General features: G+C 42.0%; 1 protein-coding gene across 4 annotated transcripts in view; it reads left to right on the forward strand.

The window, feature by feature from the left end:
* Positions 1-7,802: 7,802 nt before the first annotated feature.
* Positions 7,803-17,892, forward strand: part of PLEKHG7 (pleckstrin homology and RhoGEF domain containing G7) — a 60,041-nt gene continuing 49,951 nt past the window's right edge. For 2 of the 4 annotated variants that reach the window (XM_066591513.1, XM_066591516.1), the window contains exon 1: positions 7,803-8,146. The gene's annotated coding sequence lies outside the window, so the exon portion shown is untranslated. Of the gene's footprint in view, positions 8,147-11,688; positions 11,708-17,784; positions 17,856-17,892 lie in introns of those variants that run through there. The other 2 variants (XM_066591515.1, XM_066591514.1) reach the window with 2 other exon arrangements.

Consider the following 17,892-nt stretch of genomic DNA (forward strand, 5'->3'; position numbering starts at 1 on the left):
TGTGAGAGGCAGTGTCTGTTATGGGTAAGTAATGCAGTGTATTCTATGAAAGATCAAGTTAAATAAAGTTCAACTAAAATGAAAAGCTAAAAACAAAATCAGAAAAAAAAGTTAAAATCTAAAATGAAACCTCCCCATTTCCTACTTTATTATGTAAAAAAAAACAACCCACAGGACTGGTATCACTGCATTCATAACAATCCAATTAGAAAAAACTATCATGTTATTTAGGAGGTGTACAAGAATCCGTTTGAAACGCGTACTCTGTGAACTCCTGTATTTTATGGCACGGTAACTTTAATAAAGCAAGACACTTTTTTCAAGACAGCCAAGCACTTTGTTCACTGTTGGATTGTTTTATCACGTTATTTAACCTGTATGGTGAACAACATCAAAAAACAAAAACAATGGAATAAAAAGTGGTCAAAAAGTTGTGTAAAGCACAAAATAGTATCAATAAAAATGCCTGTCCTATAGTCTTTGAATGCAGAAAAAGAAAATGTATTTGTATTGTGCAGAATTAGGAATATGCCATCAATATATGATTGATGGGAATCCTTTGCCCAAGACCCTTGGGCGATCAGGGAGCGCTGTGGTGTCTTCAATGTTTACATGTAAATACAATCCTGTTTGTACTCAGAATGCTGTGCTATTCGTAGTGTTCATTCTAAGGACTGAAAAATTCTCCTATTAGGGTGCGTTCACAAGTTGCATATTTTCTCTGGAGAATCTGCAACAAAACGCACAGCATATTTTGTGCTGCGGATGTCCACACAAAACACTGCATCAAAATCAGCACCATTTGATGCGAATTTTGACATAGCTTTTGCTGTGGACCTGTAAGGCTGGGTTGACACAGGGCGGATTTGACGCAGAAATTCTGTCTGGAATTTCGCCACGGCAAATCCGCCTGTGGACGCTAATCCTGGGATTAGTTAGCCAGCAAAAGAAATATGTCAGCCGCACTCAAATTGCCAAGTATAAAAAATACTCTGGCTGGGGAAAAAAACTAATCTAGTCAACTGCGTGAAAATAATGCCAAGCCAACCTCAAGGTTGCAGACCATCAACCAAGAACTAAATCCATATACAGAGAAAGAGGAGGCAGCTAGCCTGGGATTAGCTAGCCATGTGGACGAGATTTCTCAGAAATCTTGTCCACACGGGATGGCGAATCCGTCACAGCAAAGCCGGCAGAAGCCGGCGTTGCGGCGTGGATTCACCAGCCGACACATGTCCATCCTTTTTTTTTCCGTGCGGCCATGCTCTCTTCTATGGGAGCGCCGTCCACAACGGAAAAGCGCGTGGCCAAGCCACTCCAAAACCCGTGGCTAAGTGCTGCGGGTTTTTCGCTGTGACCAAATTGTGAGATTTCCGCCGGGACTACGATGTGTGGGAACCCAGCCTAACAGATTTCACCCTTTCAATTGAAGGGGTGACAATTTCCTGGGAGGACAACTGTTTATATAGTGTGCATTTTCATAATTTATTAGTAAAATATTCTATGTATGAAGCTGCTGAGATCAAATGGGACAAATTTCAGAAAGGATATTGAATTTCAGACAGTCCCTTCTTAAGAGACGACTGAAGAAAGTAGAGTGGAAAGAGGTCATCATTACTCTCTGGTAGCTGCAAGAACACAAAGCTAGTGCTTCATAGTGCAGGGATCACTGTGGAAAAAGGCAAAAAATAAAAGAAAGTAGGAATGCGGCTCGTATAAGGAACCTTTCACATGGGCCGGAATTAGGATGCAGCACATGCTGTGCCAAATTCTGCAGTTTACCTGAAGATTTTGTTGCGAAAGTGAAAATGGCTTAAAACCTGCTGCAATTCTTCATCAGAATCCTCAAATCAGCGGATTTTGGTGTAAAATTCAGCAGATATGGATTTGGGTGCACTGTGTCCTATTTCCGCCCTGCCCGTGTATAAGGCTCCTAACAGGGATCTGCTAGATAGGCACACCACTGTCTAGAAGCACAACATTAGCTGCAGCCGGTGCCTGGTCTGAGATGGTGAAATCCCCAAATAGCAATATAGTTGTAATCTGGATTAAATGAACCTGACGAAAGCATCCTTCTAATGCCGTTGGCTTGTCTAATAAACATATCCTCACATCACACCTTTCAGGACTTTCTGATTCATCCCAGTAGAGCCAAGTATCTCCTATTTGTATCCTGATGACAACCAGTACTCTGAAGGCTCTTTTACACGGCCCAATAATCAGGAACATTCACCTGAATTTTCTTTTGCCCGTTTATTAGCCATTCTGAATATGCCAGCGATCAGACGTTGAACAAGCAAGCCCTCTTTTATCAACTGAGTGTTTCTTTCATGCAGGCATAAAAATGGTCGCTGGTCACAAAGGAGGATGTGCCGCAGATACCGTAAATTAAATCTGCATATGGAAAAACAATTGTAGTAATGGTCGTTCATAGCCTGCAATCATCTGCCTATGTAAAAACTACTTAATGAGTGCTCATCAACACGTTATTTGCCGATTGGTACTTGTTACAAAGGTCAAGATTTGTGCCATATAAAAGGGCCCCACAGCAGTGTCTCCTTTCAGTAACAGATAGGGAAAGCTCACTTTCCAAAAATTTCAGTTGCACGTTTAAGACCATATTGTACAGAACAGACGCTGAAAATATTGCATGCTGAGTGATGCTCCCGTGCCTCATACACTGCATATCTTTCTCTAATCCATGAAAACAGATGAGAATACAACATGCTGTGATTCTTTTACATAGACCATTCTGAATAACCTCAATAGACTGCAATGCATGTACAGCACATGATCCCAAAATACAGCTGTGTGAATGGGTTCTTAATGATTTAGGTAACCTTCATTAGGTGAAACCGAAGGTGTTAATGCAACATATATTATGTTCAAGGATGGTTGAAGCTAAACATGACCATGTAAAAAGATACCACTGGTCAATACATGATTGATAGATAGATGGATAGATGGATAGATGGATGGATGGATAGCTAGATAGCTAGATAGAATCACTGCCTCACAAAAGCTGAGTTTAAAAAAAACAATGAAAAAGAGCAAAGATGAATATTTCAGGAACTGGAGGAATGACAGAAAAACATCCCAGAAACTGACAATATACCAGGTAAAACAGGGGGGGTATAACCTGACCACATATCTAGAAATATTACCAAATCCCAGACTGTGACAGATCCTGATCCGCTACAGACTGAGGCTCCACAACCTGGCCATTGAATCAGGGTGAGGTACACTCACTTCAGGAGACTCGCTAACCACTGCCTGGGCTTCAACTCGATGACAGCAGAAGAGAAACTTTACATCCTGTTGGGAGAAGAGGAAAGTGCAGTCGTCGCAGCAGCACAATATGTTAGTGTCTACCATAGATTGAGAGAAATGTGATATGTCAGGGATGTCTATACCCCCTAAAGGCCCATTTACATACACAGATATCTTTCAAAAGATTGAAAAATCAGCGATCGTTTTCATAAAGTACTAATAGGCACTAATTGCTATTAGTACTTTGTTAACTTCATTTGCATGCAAATGAGCTTCTGGGAGCTGTTACAGAACTCAGCAGGAGGTCTGAGCTCTGTAATTAGCTCAATTGTTCAGCTATGGGCTGCTAAGAGAAAGCAATGTAATCTCTAGCTCCCCGTGGAGAATTCAGCACCGTGGACAGCAAACACAGCCTGTGGTCATGCTTATCAGCTGTTCTGCCAGAGGGGCTGAGAACTGAGAACAACTGTAACAATGTTCTTGTTATGTTCATGTGGGGCAAATAAGCACCAGGCCCAAAGGAACGTGACCAAAGACACGGTTAGGGGAAAGTGACCCTGTGCTACAGGGAAGATGACTTGGCCCTACCTACAAGCAGAGCGATCACCTCAATAAAGGCGGCCCCATGCTGGAATCTCGGCCCTGCTTTCCCTGAAAGGGTGACACTCGCAACCAGGTGGAGCTGACACATTAAATGCACAAACTCACTTACCACACAACCTCGCACACTAAAGCAGACGGTAAAGCTGAATATAAAAGCAAGGGTTAGTTCGTACATTGGCCAATAAACTTAACGTGCAAGGCGCCGACAAGGCTCCTCGTGTCTTGCAGTCCCTACTCTAGCTAGACACTAAACAGGCAGCACAGGACACTATACACACATCAAGCTGCAAGCTGACCAGACACTACACACACTGCAAGCTGACCAGACACTACACACACAGAAAGCTGAGCAGACACTACACACACAGCAAGCTGATGAGACGCTACTCACACAGCAAGCTGCAAGCTGACCAGACACTACTCACACAGCAGGCAAGACTGAGGAAATACAGCTTCCTCATTGCAGTGGGGCCGGGGTATATCTCTACACCTAGACCTAGGGGATTGGCTGACCTGAACAACCACACCCAGCCAGCTCAATTAACCCTCACCTGTGCAGATGTGCTCCTGGAACCCTGTAGGACAACAAACTCCAGCAGCACAACCTAACAGTTATCAGCTGTAATCAGCTCTCTGCAGGCAGAACACAGAATGCGGTCTTGCTTATCAGCTCTTCTGCTGAACTGAAAACCGTCGTTCAGTCAAACAGTGAAAGATGGGCATATTTAAACACAATGATTCGCTCAAAAGATGGCTTTTGAGCGAATTTTGAGCGATAATTGTTGTGTCTAAATGGACCTTTACTCCAGTGTCTCACTAATCTCAATCCTCTTTTTCACCTGCTTTGGCAATATAAATGTTTATTTGGTCCCGCCAATAAAGCTTCTTTGAATTTGATTGATAGATAACTAGTAATAGTAAAGTGATAGATAAATAGATAGATAGATTAGATAGATAAACTAGAGATAAACTAGTACTTAGGAAATTAATATCATCAATGTTTCTGGTGGCGCAATGCGCCACACAGCTGTGCTACACAGTACATCCATTATGATCCCCACAAATCACACACACAGTTCTACCACATGCATCCTGATTCACACACACACAGCGATGGTACATCCATGCAGATTTCCAGACATCACCAGCTTAGCAGACTCCTGAATACAGTGATCAGCACCTGGTCATGTGATCCCTGACTCCACCCACACAGGTTATCACATGACAGTGACATCATCACAGATTCTGGTGGCTGCTGTTCGCTTATCCAGTATACAGTACTTTCTACCAAACTACACAATGGCTCCTCCGACAGCAGTGACATCACCGCAGGTCCCTAAGTCCATCGGATGTCTGTGGTGGCGGTAGTTCGTTGTCTTCTGACAGGAGTTCTGAGTTGTGTCTGAGATAGAAATGGCTTAGTTGTATTCCCATTTTGTTATTTTTGTCCTCCCCTTCCAAGAGCCTTAACTTTGTTGTACTTCTGGCGGTCAGGCTTTGTGTTTTACATATGTTGTAAGACCTGTGATGACGTCACCAGGGGATGGAGCACTGATGCCACTAGGGGCGGAGCATGAGAAACACCCATACATATAACAGACAAGTGGTTGTTAGTACTTTACTATTTCTATCTATCTATCTATCTATCTATCTATCTATCTATCTATCTATCTATCAAAGGGATTAGATAGATACATAGATTAGATTAGAATATAAATAGATATTAACCAAGAGTAAAGGCCCATTTACACGCAATGATTATCACTCAAAATTCATTCAAACAATGTCTTTTGAGCGATAATCGTTGCCTGTAAATGCTACCATCGATATCTTTTTGGCCAAACAATGATTTCTAGTTCTGCATAAAAACCATCATTTAGCCGGCCAGCTGATCGCAGTGACCACACGCTGTGATTCACCATGGGAGCGCTGATAACATTGCAAAGTGATCACTCAAAACTGTCACTCAAACTGTCTTTTGAGCGATCATCTTTGCGTGTAAATGGGGCTTAATATGTAATTAAATAGGAAGATATGATATATCTGACAATAAAAACAGTTTCCCAATCTTTTTGTGTATGTCCCTTTCTGGACAAATGCTCTAAATATTTGCATCAATGGACATCTTTATAGAATTGCCTCCTCTATGTACAGGGCACTAATGTCCTCCAAAGAGATGTTTTCTTGTCCCTTCGCCTGTGGGTTAGGGGTATCACTGTAGTAGGTGTAGAGGTTGCGGTTGCTTGCAGGTCTTGGAACTTTTATAAGTCGATAAGGTCTCTCTTCCCCATATAAGAAGACAAATATTTTAAATGTAGCATTATAGTTGAAGGGTCCTATTTATAATTATCATACACCTCTGCTGTATGATGTACCTGAATGTAAATTTCAGTCAAGGTTGAGCACCATATGATATCACTTCTATCATCTGGAAACTGTATATAACGCGGTTTGCTTCCTATATCATACTGAGTACCACCCCACAGTCTAACCTTAGCCTATGGAGATGTGCACTGTTACGGCACTCTGACCCCCCGAGCGCCAGGTGGGGTGCCCTGATCTTCCCGCACCCCACTTTCCCTGCCTACTTGCCTCGGCCCTGGCTAACCCCAGGCGGACAACTGGACGGCGGTCCCTGCACTGGCTAGGGACCTGGCGACTGACAAGATGTGACTAACTAATGGGGGGACAGAGTGCGGACAGAGAAGGCAGATGGAGTACCAACAGGAAAAAGACTGAGCAAGCAAGGCAAGAAAGGACGCTGAAAGGCAACTAGGAACTGGCAGAGACAGGCTGCAGACAGAACTCACTAGTGGCTGACAGAACCAATAACTGGCAGTGAGCTCAGGTCACTGCCAGCCTTATAACAGCAAGGCTCCGCCCAGGGGCGGAGAGTGGGAGGAGACGACTCTCCCACTGCTGCATAAGAAAGGTGGAGGAGTGCGGGCAGCACCCTACGGGCGGACACGCCCACGCCGCCGCACACTGCCTGCCCCACGCCGCCGGGAGAGCCCCGACTCCAGAGCTCCAGGACGCCGGAGCTGACACCGGAGCGGCGCGCGCCGACCGCGGGACCCTGCGCTGCCCTGCATGGTAACATGCACTGTGGTCGGCGTAGACAGGGCTGGTTATATTGCGTCTATCTTACGCTACCTATACACGGAGAAGCGCGATGTCGGGCCAAACAACCTGATATTGTGCTTGGTAATCTGCGTTTTACCTGTAGATACAAGGTGATTTTTAGGCAAAAACATCTTGCATTGCATTTGTGAAATTCTGATCCTCTTTTGCGAGTTTCACGTACGATAAAGGATTGGAAGTGTTTCCCATTGATTTCAATGGGAAACCACGCATCGCACTTGCATGCACATCTCTTGGCATGCGAGTGCCATGCAATGCATGAAAGGTCCCATTGAAATCAATGTGCGATGCGTTTTGAGGAACGAGAAAAGATAGAGCATGCCATAATTTTGTCCCATCAAAAGAATGGGGTTCATATTTGCGCAAGATTTGTGTGTCTCGCAACGCACAAGACTTGTGCGAGTTTCTTGTCTGTGTGAAAGCGGCCACAAGACGCTTTTATTCATGAAGATTATTGTTCAAAAAACTATTAGAAGGAGTGAAACTGAACGAGAATTGTTCGGTCTGAACACGAGCCAATGACCGTTCGATGAACGCGAATTGGTCGCTTCTCGCTCATTGTTCATTTTATGCAGGCATAAAGATCATCGTTGACTCGTTCGATTTAAACACCAATCGTCCAGTGTTTCACATTCATTATACTTATACGATTCTCACTGAACAAGTCAGCGATGCTCCTACCTGTCTCAACAGGCTGCACAAGAGCGAAGGAGCCAACGGTTACGTCACTTACTGTTCGCTCATGCAAACGGCAATCGTTCTGTCTATTAGAAAAGACCAGCAAAGACTGGAAGAAGAATAGTCTATTCCTGCCATGAATAAAGAGCTGAGCTCTGCAGGCTAAGGGAGGGGATGGCAGAAAGAGGAGCTAGGACCAGTTCTGTCAGTCAATCTACACCTGATCAACCTGTTCCTACTAGTAGAAATACTCTGATTTACTGAAGAAAGTGGCAGAACCAGGTGAATGGACTCAGCAGCAGCACCACTAGGACATTGCCCTGTCACAGAGCAGGAGGAGGAGGCTTTCCCACAGCAACGGCAGGGTGTGTGCCAGCTGCTCACTGACAGGGGATTTACTACACAGAAGTACAAGCGGCAGCCTGCCACATGGAAAGGAGAAACACTGCAAACCGTAAGTCTGACAAGTCCATTACATATACAGAAGATGGGGCACTTCATAATCACTGGCTGATCTAAGGTTCTCTTAGGTGGGGGATTTATTTTAAAAAATGGTGCGGACAATTTTGTAGTTTCATACCGAAGTCTTTGATGCAATTTTTGAACTAAAGTCAGAAACGGATCCTGCTGGAAGGAGAAGTAGAAGTTCTTTCTTTTGATTCTCATTACTTTTGAAGCCACTTTTGGCTTCTGCTAAAAAAAAACTGCATGACAAACTAACACAAAAACTGCAAAGTTTTTAAAAACAAATGCTGCACGTAAAACCACCTTAAGGCCAGCTTCATAGAAGCGTATTGTAACACATCTGTAATAAGGATTCGTAATGCAGATACGTCAACCGTATGTCATCAGTATTTCATCACTGCTTGATCTGCATTTGTTTGCAATGAAAGAAAATACACAGGCAAAAATGGGCAAAAGTATCGTATGCTGCATTATTAAAACACGGCTGTGAAAACTACAACATGTATTTTGATAGATGGATATACATTAGCTCCGTATTGCGGTCTGCAAAAAACGCTTCACCAACAGTTTCAGCCAGAAGTGACGCAGAAGTGCTCCTCATTTACAGCATTCTGTACACCAGTTGACCAGTTTTCGGGGCCGATGCCTCCCGCTGCTCTGATGACATTGTGTTCTGTAACACTTCCGTTGTGCAGTTATATACTAGGTGTGATCTGCTGGGACAGCTACATTGGCAGGGAATGTTCGGTAATACTTGCTGGGTATGGACAGTACTTGATAGCTTTGTATTTACTCCTGCCTTTTTATTTCTATGTTCTATACCTCAGCTATATATAGTATTTACCTTTAATTCACATATGTGTTCTTCATCTTGGTGAATATGGCAGTCTATTGATCCACTCTAATCAACTTTAGGGACCCCATTAGTTAAGCTGATCTTCACCCAAGTGCAGTGAATGTGTGTATGAGGGGTATTTCTTCAGCTACTGTATCTCTACTCACAACAACATCATTTATAGAATTCAAGTGAATGTGTCACTTGATTTTCTGTCCCTAAACCATCAATCTAGCATTATCTTGCTGGGGAACACGCATGCTCCTGTATAGACTGGCCATTTAACTCCTTCAAGACCAAACCTGTTAATGCCTTAATGACCAACACAAATTTTGGAAATCTGGCATATGTCACTTTAAGGCCTGTGTCACACAAGCGTATGCGTATTTGCGCATGCATATGCACCATGTTTTTTTATTTAGGTGATAGAAGTAGCCAATACAATTTGAGTATATTTATTAAAAACACCAAAATTGAGACTTTTTAAAATCTGACGCTTTTCTATTTTCTCAACTGCAATATGTACATACATATTGTACTTTTTTTTAGCAGATATATATTTTTTACTTCTTTACTTTGAAAGCGGATTTGAAAAATGTCACACATTTTTGAGCAATTTAGGAGGCGCACTATTTTAATATAAATTTTTAAAATTTGGATGTATATTATTTTTAATTTTCATTTATATTTATATTATAATTTATTTACATAGTGTTGGTGATTAAATTAAATTCATTAAATTACTATGAGGGAACGTCCATTTGTAACGGAATTGGTGCATATTTTCTGTTGCTGAAAATCTGCATCAAATTTCACATTACAGCACTGGTGTGGATTTTTACACAGATATTGACTTGGCTCCAAAACAGACTACAAAGGGTGAAGTCAGCTGCAGATCCGCATCAAGATTCCCACCAAGTGATGCGGATTTGCAACAAAATCTTCAGCGCAAAATATGCTGCAGGTTTTGGCTAAAATCCTGAATAAAATCTGCTACATGTGAACATACCTTTAAAAATGTAATTTATTTCTACATGAATTATTGAAAATTCACTGCTACACTAAAAAGTCACCTATACTAACTAAAAGGCATATGCAGCTGTAATAGAAGGCTCTCCTTATCTCTTCTCCAATCTTACACTGACAGCAGTGCAGAGGAGAGAGAAGGGAGAAGATGCTGATGCAGCGCTCACATGCCAGGAAAGTTTGTAGAATACAAACTTTCCATGCCAGCTCTGTGATTGGCTAACCCTGATGACGTGATTGGGACCTGAATTAGTCAGGTCCCAATGATGGCATCTGAACAGGCTGTTAGTATCAGCCTGTTTCAGTTGTTTTACCTGCTGTGGGGGTCCCGATCGTCGGCGGAGCAGCTGACAAATTTACATCACTGCTACACAGAGGCCAGGCAGCAGCGACATAAATTTACCATCGGTAGTTGCGAAGCAGTGAAGAATTGGTCACTAATACTTGACCAAAAGGTCATCAAAAGCTGGACAACCTTTTGAAGCTGTTCCCCAGCAGGATAACACTGTAGTGATGGTTGATTGACAAGAAATCAAGTGTCAAGTTCTCCTTAAATTACCACATTTGGAAAACATTTCTCACAATTCTCAGATTCTTTTTCTGTTCCTGGCAATCAACTGCTATTAATCATGTTAAATTTGTCTGGGAAAAGAGGATGGAGCCACTTTATCATCTCTACACTTTGGTTTATGGGATTTAGTAGGATTTTAAAGTTGGCCATACACAATAGATTGATGTCAGACAAACCCATCCACTATCAGCTGACCATGTAATATGTTTTGGGGCCTCCTGACTCTTCCACTGTGTTGGTATAGAGAAGAATCGGGCAGTTGGATTTCAACATGCCTGATCCTTTTTTCTCAAGGAGATAAGCCCCTGCCAGAAGCTAACTCTCCTCTACCCATTCAGAACACATGCATACTCGACCAAGCCAATTATTAATGTGTACATGGAGTCAAGAGAGATAGCTGTCAGCTGAATGAGCAATCACCTGACAGCTATCTAAAATGTATGGCCACACTAACGGTAGGCCACCAATCTCTGATGCCCATATGTCTGCTTATACAGACAGACGAAGCCTGCAAATAGAGACAGACAAACACAGACAACGTAAGCATCTTTGCCAATTTTGGACACAGTCATTAACTGAGAGTTTGTTGCACTCACAATGGCAGCATTAACTATGACTCTGCCCCTAGTAATTATACAATGACTCCAGTCTCATGTGTGTGCAGCTTAAGTGGTTTTACAATGCCCTGAATAGATCTGGTATAGATATAATCTACTGGATCAGAAAGAAAGTTCTTTGCATCAGTCTTAATGTTTATTGTCATATTATATTAAAAGCATGTCAAACAGCCATTAAATAGAGGGGCAGATGTAAACTATGAGTGGCATGTCATTAGTCATGAGTTAAAGAGTTCAGTGCATTTAAATGGCTAGTAAACAGGTATTTCACTGCAATAGGCCTCTCCTGGTTGTGAAGAAAAAAAAAGATTAAGCTGGGTGTGATGTTTGGATGGCAACCAGTTAAGTCATTCTTTTTATGACTGCTAAATGAGGTGTATTATACATTGTAATTCTGCATCTTGGACAAGTATTAGAGCCGGCAGAGCTTTCCTTCCTGTGAGAAAACTTTAAATTGCTGGAGGGATTAAGTAATATAATGGTCTCTAGTTCAGGCATTACGTAAGTTATTAGTTACTATTTTCTTTCTTCTGGTGGTTATTGCAATGATTCTATGTTTGGCAACAAAAAGTAATATCTTATAATGTAACGAAGCTTTAAAAAACTTCTGATACATCATCGTGACAAGTCAGAAGTATTGATCAGTGGCGGTCTAGGTGCTGAGACTCCATTAAAGGGGTTGTCCCGCGAAAGAAAGTGGGGTTCAGCACTTCTGTATGGCCATGGTAATGCACTTTGTAATGTACATCGTGCATTAAATATGAGCCAAACAGAAGTTATTCATTTACCTGCTCCATTGCTGGCATCCCCGTCGCCATGGTGCCGTCTAATTTCAGTGTCTAATCGCCCGATTAGACGCGCTTGCGCAGTCCGGTCTTCTCCCTGGTGAATGGGGCCGCTCGTGCCGGAGAGCTGGTCCTCGTAGCTCCGCCCCGTCACGTGTGCCGATTCCAGCCAATCAGGAGGCTGGAATCGGCAATGGACCGCACAGAGCCCACGGTGCACCATGGGAGAAGACCCGCAGTGCATCGTGGGTGAAGATCCCGGTGGCCATCTTGCTAAGGTAAGAAAGAAGTCGCTGCAGAGCGGGGATTCGGGTAAGTACTAAACTGTTTTTTTTTAACCCATCCCTTGTGTTTTTCTCGCGCCGGACGGGGGCCTATTGAAAAACAAAAAAACCCCGTTTCGGCGCGGGACAACCCCTTTAATTACTAAAATGAATGGGAAGAAGAATTCCATTGAGTACTATACCTGTTCAGCTGTCATCAACGAGCGGTGTATGGGCTCCCTAGACTTTCACCCATATGCTAATCTGTCACTGCTTACTCTTTAAAGGATCCATACAACATCTTTTCCTAATACCAGATGCTCTAGCTGTTCCGTAGCCCTAGGGTTCGGGGGAGACCTTTACTTCTGATGTCTAAAGCTGGCCATACATATTGGATAAATGTCAGCCAAAGCTGCCAAGTTTGGCAGATGATCAGTATGTATGTGAGTCTCTTGTCTGTTCCCCAGTGGCAAGTATTGGGGAAATGAAGGATTGTGCATGCTTGAGCTTTTGTTCCTGCTCAAAATTAGCTGCAGCCAGAGGGGACTGGCAACGGCTTATTCCCCTTGACCATTGAGATAAAAAACTGTACACTTGGCCAAGCATAAGACGTTTGTGGTGGAGTTGGGAGGAACAGCTGTTGGCTGCATGAACATTTGTTTGAGAGCTATCTAAAATTTAGGGCTAATTTTATCGGAAAGGTTCTACTCTCTTGCCCCTAAAAGTCAACCTGACGCATGATAAGGTTTTAGATGGCTGTAATAGGAGTGCATTTTAGTGTCCATATTACAGTTGCTAAGCCCACACCGCCTGAAGTTCTACCAAAGCAGACTTAGATTGCCATTAATTTTTTTTAATCTGCATGATTAGATACTGGAATAGGTATAGTAGTTGGATTAGCAAACTGAGTTTATTCAGTTTTATAAACTATGAAATAGCAGTAAGGGTGCTTTTGCATGCAACAATTTATCATTCACATGAATGATGTCAGAGTTTGCTCGTTCACAGATAAATCGTTCACTCATTCGCTCACTAAGTTGTTTAGTCGTTCACATTCACTGTACCAGTGAATGAGAACAACTGAACGATCGGTATTTAAACTGAATAATTATCGAACGAGCCAACGATGATTATCATGCCTGTATGAAATGAAAGATGAACGATAAGCGAACAGATTGTTGTTCATCGTTTGATTGTTGGCTGTGTTTATACTGAACTATAATTGTTGAAATCTGAACGATCCAGCAATTTTCTTTTTTGAACAATAATTGTTCGTTGTAAGCGCACCTTTAGACTATGGAACTATAATAGACAATGTTGTGATGATTGATTTTATGAATGATTTTAAAAGGGTTTTGGATGCCCTTCTTGTAAGACGTAATATTATGAGTAGAGTTGAGCGAACGTACTTGAACGAGCATCAAGCCGTGTTCGACCCCGCCCCAGTTTTTGGCTTCTCCCCGCTGTGACTTGCCTCTTTTGGCCCCTCCCCGCCACGACGCAACGCGCGTCATTGGCAAATTTTTTGTCTGGAGAAAGAGAGAGAGAGAGAAACAAACCTAGAAAGAAAAAAAAAAAAGCTCGGGGCCCGGCGTCCCGCATACAAAAATGCTCGACTCTCCTATTGTAATCAATGGGATTCGTTACTTGAGAAGAGCTCTCGAATTTTACGAAAAGCTCGACTTAAATAACATGGACCCGAGCATTTGAGTACTCGGTCATCTCCAATTATGAGTTATCTGTAATATATTGTTTGAGGTTGGTAAATGATCCAGCGATTTATTCTGGTTGCTATATTGGGAGTGCAGAAGGAATTTGTTTCCACTAACATGAGGCACAGAGGTTGATGTTACTTTCTCCTAGATGAACTCTATAGAAAAATGAAATCAACACGATTTTATTTTCAACCTCACTATAGTGATAGTTATGAACAGGGAAATTCACACAAGTTTTGTTATGCCATGTATCTGTAACGCAATTAATAGGTTCATTTATAGATGGAGCTCTATGCCGTTTAGAACTATATATAAAACAATACTGCATGCGATTCATTAACATGAACTATAATGCCATTTGTTAATAATTGCTGCTTATAGTATAGCTGAAGTTTTGCACTGCATTACAATCAGTGCTTTTTTTTCAAATTCAAGACTTTACTATTTTCGAAATTGGAAGATTACGAAGAGAAGATCATGGAAACATAGGAAAGTATAGGTAAAGCAAACCACATAAACAAGTGTAACAAAGGCTTCAAACTAGGAGCCACAAAACAAAACCTTCAATTAAACATATGAAAAACCATCTAGAGAGATCTAAATCGCCATGGAGAACATCAGGGAGGTGATTGGAGGCGTATGTGGTCCAATAAACTGGTGGAGAATCAGCTATATGAAAACAAAACCCTAAGTTGTACTAGGGAAGATCAAACGTAAGGCCCTCTGCCTTGCAAGTAGAAAGAGGATGAAAGAAGATAGACAAGAGTTGAGGGAAGGGAAAGAGAAAAAGTGGGATGAGGGAAAAAGAGGAAAATAAAGGAGTGCCGTAGGGAGACGCTGGAGCCCAGCCGAGGATGAGGAAAATTCCCATTGTAAACGTTTATGGCAGAAAGCCTTTATGCATAATGGCTGCAAGAATAATGTGGTGCTAGAAGGAACACTCCTGGGGTAGAAAAAAGGAGTAGTTTCAACTTAAGAGGGTGCAATAGATACTGGAAGATTTGAAAATGCCCCAATGATACCAAGTATTTGTACAGCGGTCTGATGCCTCTGGAGTATGAGCGAGCAGCTCCTCTATTCTCTGCGTCACATCTGTCTCTGCAAACCAGTCCTCCCAAGTCGGAGGATCCTCTGATTTCCATCTGTGTGTGATCACTGTCTTAGCAGCCTGTAGTAAATGCCTTATAAGAGAGCACTTATACACATATAGAGGCATTGGGAACATGAAAAGCAAGGTGGCCTTAGGGAAATCCAGAGGCACCACACCAGTCACCTCTCATGATTTGGAGAACCACCACCTAAAACTGCCACAGGACTGGGCATATCTACCATATGTGAGACATGGTGCACAGAAACAGCATTGGAGTCCTCTCAATGATGAGTCTGCCCTGTGGAGTCCTCGATATTCATGAGCTGCTGTTTCCTCCATACACCCTCCTCTGATTGACAGCTTTCTCCCTATGCAGAATGTAAGGAGAAAGCAGCTAATGAACTTTGGGAGGATGGGGGAGTCTGCCGCTCATGCTACAACTGATAAAACAGTGATTTAATGAAAGCTACTGAAAGAAAAAAGTGCCACAGAGCTGCAATCAGGGTGTTTTTCAGATAGGGCAGCGTAAACCTGGTGACAGATTCACTTTAACCAGTGTGACTTTTGTACATGCTATCAAACTAATTAATCACTAAATAAATGGAGTTTGTTCCTTGTAAATGAATTTATATTGTTATGTTTGAGATTTTATGATATGCAGTGGGTTCCTTTTCATATTGATTTCTTCATGGGTCTAATGAGTATTTCATGACCAATGTCAGTAGACTACAGGTCATATGCTGGTTTACTGGAGGCAAGAAGCACATGATAGTGCTGGAAGGAACAGAGATCATGACTCTGATGTTATCTCATCAGACAGGGTGACACAAATACGTGTCTCTAGGCAAGCAGAAAACCAACAAAACTCAAGAGTTCTAGACAAGAACTAGAAGACAGGCTAAAATACAGATAATGAAGGTAAACATACACTAAATGAGTCAATAACCAGCAGACTGACATGGAAAGACATTGGAATGGGTCGTGGACCTGGTGATAACAATAGATAAAGTATGGGTACCAAACTGCAGTTATACTTCAAGTAACTATATATGCAGTTATTGTAACATTATATGATAATAGAACAGGCATGAATATTTCAATGATATAGTAAAGCCCTTTCCTAAGTCTTACATTTTCTTCTGGGGAGGTGACTCTCCAGGATTGTCAGACAATGGCCTCTAATCAAACAACATGAACATTAGCTCAAAGGAAAGCTTATGTTCCCTTGAAAATTAGTTCAACCCACCAAAATGTTTGTATCTAGTCAGGGGCGTAACTAAAGGCTCAGGGGCTGGGTGCAAAGGTTTATCTCCACCACCCCCAAAACTGCATACTCTATTAAAAACTGCATGTGGCTTTAAACAATACATGCGTTTTTTTTTAAAACCACATGCAAGTTTTTGATGTGTTTTTTAACTGTGTGTAAATTGTGCAATCATATACAGGAAATATCCAGGTTATACCATCATGGCCCATATCACTATATACAGGATGTGTGACTTACACCAGCTGAATATATATAATTATATATAGGAGATACCCAAGTTATACCAGCATGGTCCATATTGCTATATACAGGAGATGTATACCTTATACCAACTGTACATATATAATTATATACAGGAGATACCCAGGTTATACCAGCATGGTCTAGATCAGAGGTCCCCAACTCCAGTCCTCAGGGACCACCAACAGGTCATGTTTTCAGGATATCCTATGGTAAGGACACCTGTGGCAATGTCTGAGGCACTGACAATAATTACATCCCCTGTGCAACACTGAGGAAATCCTGAAAACATGACCTGTTGGCGGTCCCTGAGGACTGGAGTTGGGGAACACTGGTCTAGATCACTATATATAGGAGATTTATAATTTACACAAGCTGTACATATATAATTATATACAGGAGAAACCCAGGTTATGTCAGAATGTTCCATATCACTATATACAGGAGATGTATAACTTATACCAGCTGCAGATATATAATTCTATACAGGAGATACCCAGGTTAGAGTGCGTTCACACCCCGCATTAGGGATTTCCCTTTCCTGCTCTATTCAGGGAGCAAGAAAGGGGAATCCCTGTGGCTGAATGGCTCAGTCTCTGGACAGAACAGTGGCGGGTGGACGTCATTGACTATAATGGCATCCATCGGCTTTCCGCCCAGCTGCCTAGCTTTTGGACGAAAAAAAAAGCACTGCATGCAACACTTTTTCTTCCAGTGTTTTGAGCTTTATCTGTGACAGAACGGAAGGAAATAGCAGAGCACAACGTTAGTTGATGGCCAGGCTAAGAGCTAGTGTGCCTGCACTCCAGAGATCCTGGCCACCAGACTTAGATGAAAGAAGTGCGCAAGCAGTGGCCTCCTCTACTATTTCTTTCCTTAAAGAGGTGGTCAGTTTTCCTGGCAACGAGCAGTAAACATCCAGAGGGCAGAGGAATCAATATCTGCAATATATGGAGAATGGAGCATTTGGGAAAAAAACATCTTATGGGTGAGCCCATTGTTTTGCAATTTCAAAGACATTGAAATAGGATTCCCGAGATGGAAATAAATCTTTAAGACATGTGAGTCTGTGTTAAATTAAAATATGACATCTGGACATAATACATTTATTACAAATACTGTTCTCTTTTTATACTAGCGCGTACTAACCCAAATTGCTGCAAGAATTAAATTAGGCGGAATTGAATAGTTTCTTTTGTTTACATTATTATATTGGCGGGCATCATAAAGACACCGAAAAATCAAATTATCCAGAAAAACAGAAGATTATTTGTTTGCCGCTAAATAAAGTAGGTTGCAAAGCAAAATAAGAATGTGTGAAGAAGT

Source organism: Eleutherodactylus coqui, chromosome 2 (assembly GCF_035609145.1).
Source record: "Eleutherodactylus coqui strain aEleCoq1 chromosome 2, aEleCoq1.hap1, whole genome shotgun sequence".
In the NCBI taxonomy this organism is placed as follows: Eukaryota; Metazoa; Chordata; class Amphibia; order Anura; family Eleutherodactylidae; genus Eleutherodactylus; species Eleutherodactylus coqui.